Source organism: Salvelinus alpinus, chromosome 35 (assembly GCF_045679555.1).
Source record: "Salvelinus alpinus chromosome 35, SLU_Salpinus.1, whole genome shotgun sequence".
Classification (NCBI taxonomy): domain Eukaryota; kingdom Metazoa; phylum Chordata; class Actinopteri; order Salmoniformes; family Salmonidae; genus Salvelinus; species Salvelinus alpinus.
The window spans coordinates 12,237,484-12,241,248 of record NC_092120.1 but is presented as its reverse complement, the minus strand read 5'-3'; the positions used below and the strand labels follow the sequence as shown (position 1 = coordinate 12,241,248).

At 37.9% G+C, this 3,765-nt stretch overlaps 1 long non-coding RNA gene across 1 annotated transcript; it reads left to right on the top strand.

The window, feature by feature from the left end:
• Positions 1–2,111: 2,111 nt before the first annotated feature.
• On the top strand, positions 2,112–3,523 carry LOC139564424 (uncharacterized). Its single transcript, XR_011672740.1, has 2 exons — positions 2,112–2,174; positions 2,287–3,523. It is a non-coding gene; the product is annotated as an uncharacterized lncRNA (long non-coding RNA).
• The last annotated feature ends 242 nt before the right edge of the window (positions 3,524–3,765 follow it).

Below are 3,765 nucleotides of genomic sequence, written 5' to 3'. Positions count from 1 at the left end.
CGGTTCAAGAGCATATTGATTTTATACAGCTAAATGCTTCAGAGATAACAGTGGAACACCACTGAATTACCTCGAGCATATCCTGTGTCAACCTGGACTAGGGGTAGACGTAACATAGTAAACTCAAATTAGTATGATATGTTCCGTTTGGTATGTGTTAATTTGTGGACGTCCATCATCCATTTCGTATGATATGTTACGAATGAAAATTTGTATGATACGTTACGAATTGCAATTTGTACAGTATGTTACAAATTTATAACATGTTACGAATTCCAATTTATTGTGGCTAACGTTAGCTAGGTGGGGTTAGGGGTTAAGGTTAGGATTAGGATTAAAGTTAGGGTTAGGTTAAAATTTAGGGTTAGTTTTAGGGGAAGGGTTAGCTGGAATGCTAATGTAGCGGGTCTTATATGTACCACAGGAGAACCAAGAAATGAAGAGCGACACCACGGCTGTCTATTAGGCTTTTATGTTGATCTGCTGCAATAGTATTGTGAAAAGACAGGACAGGAACAGATCAGTCTCCAATGCACCATCTGACAAGTTGTTCTTTCTCTCTGTGTTTTCTCAGACTCACACAAATCACATTCATACATAAAGCCATAATGTATAGTATAAAATAATAACCAGTCCTTAATACAACAAATGTATAGTCTTAATTCTTAGACAATAGAACCATACCTGCAATAGTATTGTGAAAAGACAGGACAGGAACACATCAGTCTCCAATGCACCATCTGACAAGTTGTTCTACACATGAGCATGAAAAAAGGTAAAACACATATCCTGTCTCACATCCCCACATTGCTAGGTGCTTTCAGTGTTGACAGTACCAAAATACAACAACTCATGTACAAAAACACTGCAACACAAACAAGTTACGTGAAATCACCTCTATCCCATTCAGACCTTAGTGTCAAAACTACATCTCCCATAATGCAACGCCAGCAACAGTCGGCAGCTCAGCTAACCGTCTGCATCACAGAAAGGCATGCTAGCTAGCAACAGCAGCACTTAGCACTCTGTAAACTATATTAATAACAACAATAAAACTCTGAAAGTTACATTTTTCAACAGTCTCAAACTCCCTTATAACAATATCTACAGCATTAACCTTGGGATGTTTTATTTATTTCACGTTATGGACTTCTACAAAGGAGTAATCTGCAACACACCTTTCTCTCTCAGTGTTTTCTCGGACTGAGGAGAACGGGAGCTACGGGTAGTACCAGGGTGTTAGTAGGTGACGCAAGCACCCAGATGAAATAAAATACATTTAATGAAACACAACCCGAAGATGTTAACATCATTCAGCTACTGTAGCTGCCTACCTAACATCAACAGGCAGCACCAGTAATGAAACAATTAAAAATAGACACCAAAAGTAAAGTTCCTGGCGATCATAGTGATCTGACTCCCCCTTTCTGTCTGAACTTGGAATATTCCTGTTTGCGGGCTTTGGCCACTGACCCTCAACCTGGTTGTTCTGTTCTGCGTTGTTTACTATTCTAATAATTTGAAGTTTGATGGAATAACCTTTTTAACTCTCCTACACTAAGTAGATGCAAAGTAGCTCAAAAGTAGGAAGTAGTTGCAAGTTTGCTAGTTTACTAAAGTTGTCCATAATGAGATTCGAACACACAACCTTTGGGTTACTAGACGTTCTCGTTCTATGTCTACCCATCCACCCAGACCAACCAACCTTCTTTTCATTTTTGCCTTATTAAAACCTGTTGGGGACCAGGGGGTGCTATTTTCACTTTTGGGGAAAATCGTATGATTTTTAAACGGCCTCGTACTCAATTCTTGCTCGTACAATATGCATATTATTATTACTATTGGATAGAAAACAGTCTCTAGTTTCTAAAAACGTATTATTTCTCTAAGTGAAACAGAACTCCTTTTACAGACCATTTCCTAACCGGAAGTGAGATTTCCAAAAGCGAACTCTCTCTTCAGGAGCTTGTCTATAAAAGGGCATGTCACTTATGACTGTAGAAACACGTCATACGCCTTCGCCTGGGTGTCATGCGGAAGTGAGAGAAAAAATCAGTTGATTATCTCGACCAGGGACTGAACACAACCTCTTGGACTGAGACGTGCGCACTTTTATTTATTTCCTGGGCGCGAAGTAGGAACTGTACTCGGCTCATGGAAGAACCATTTTAAAGGTGAATATGATCTCTGGCTTCGATTTTCTTTGATACATGTCACAATATCATCCTAAAGTATGTTTTTTCAATATAGTTTAATTATATTATTGAAATTTATTCTGGACTTTAGACGTGATGCGTCGCAAGAATTGGTTCAAGAACGAGAGGCTAGCAACGCACGGCCAGTGTGCTTGCTAATTCTGAGGGAAATCGTTCGTTATGGATCCAAATAAAGTCGGTTCTGAACAAAGGACCCCTTGGAGAACATTCTGATGGAAGATCCACAAAGATAAGGACCCAATTTGGGATGCTTTTTCATATATATCTGTCGAACTGTGCTATGCTACCGTTTGACTAGAATCAATGCTGCTGTGTGTTAGCTATTGTAGTAAGCTAATATAACGATATATTGTGTTTTCGCTGTAAAACACTTCAAAAATCGGAAATATTGGCTCTGTTCACAAGATCTTATTCTTTCATCAGCTATCCACCATATATTGTTCTGAAATGTTTTATGATGTGTAATTAGTAGTTGACGTTGGTGTCTGTATTTTCTCTGGCTACTGCCGTGCGATTTCTGACTGTAGCTGTGATGGTGGCTATGATGGTAGCAGTAATGTAAAACTGATTTATAGCTAAAATATGCAAATTTTTCGAACAAAACATAGATTTATTGTGTAACATGTTATAGGACTGTCATCTGAGGGAGTTTTTTCTAGGTTATTTAGGTTGGTTCTAGGTTGGTTCTAGGTTAGTTAGGTTAGCTACTTGCATGCTACCGTTGCTGTGAAAAACTGTCTGTCTGTCTTTTGTATTTGGTGGTGAACTAACATAAATATATGTGGTGTTTTCGCTGTAAAACACTTCAACAATCGGAAATATTGTCTGTATTCACAAGATATTTGTCTTTCATTAGCTATCCACCATATATTTGTCTGAAATGTTTTATGATGTGTAATTAGGTAGTTGGTTTCTGTATTTACTCTGGCTACTCCCGTGCGATTTCTGACTGTAGCTATGATGGTAGCAGTAATGTAAAACTGATTTATAGCTAAAATATGCAATTTTTTTGAACAAAACATAGATTTATTGTGTAACATGTTATAGGACTGTCATCTGAGGTAGTTTTTTCTAGGTTATTTAGGTTGGTTCTAGGTTAGTTAGGTTGGCTTGTGCATGCTACCTGCAGCCTACTTGTGCTGTGAAAAATGTCTGTCTGTCTTTTTTTATTTGGTGGTGACCTAACATAAATATATGTGGTGTTTTCTCTGTAAAACATTTAAAAAATCGGACATGTTGGATGGATTGACAAGATGTTTATCTTTCAAATGCTGTATTGGACTTGTTAATGTGTGAAAGTTAAATATTTCAATTTTGTTTTTTGAATTTGCCGCTCTGCCTTTTCAATGGAATGTGGGAGGAGTGCCGCTAGCGGCACCCCTGGCCTCAACAGGTTTTAAGTAACCTTCTGTCTTATGTTACGTTTGATATGGATATATATCATACTAATTTGAGTGTACCGAATTTTTGTCCACTATGTTACGTCTAGTCTATGATACCAGGCTGCTTGTGTTTACACTATGGCTGACATTTTATCAATGTAACATGC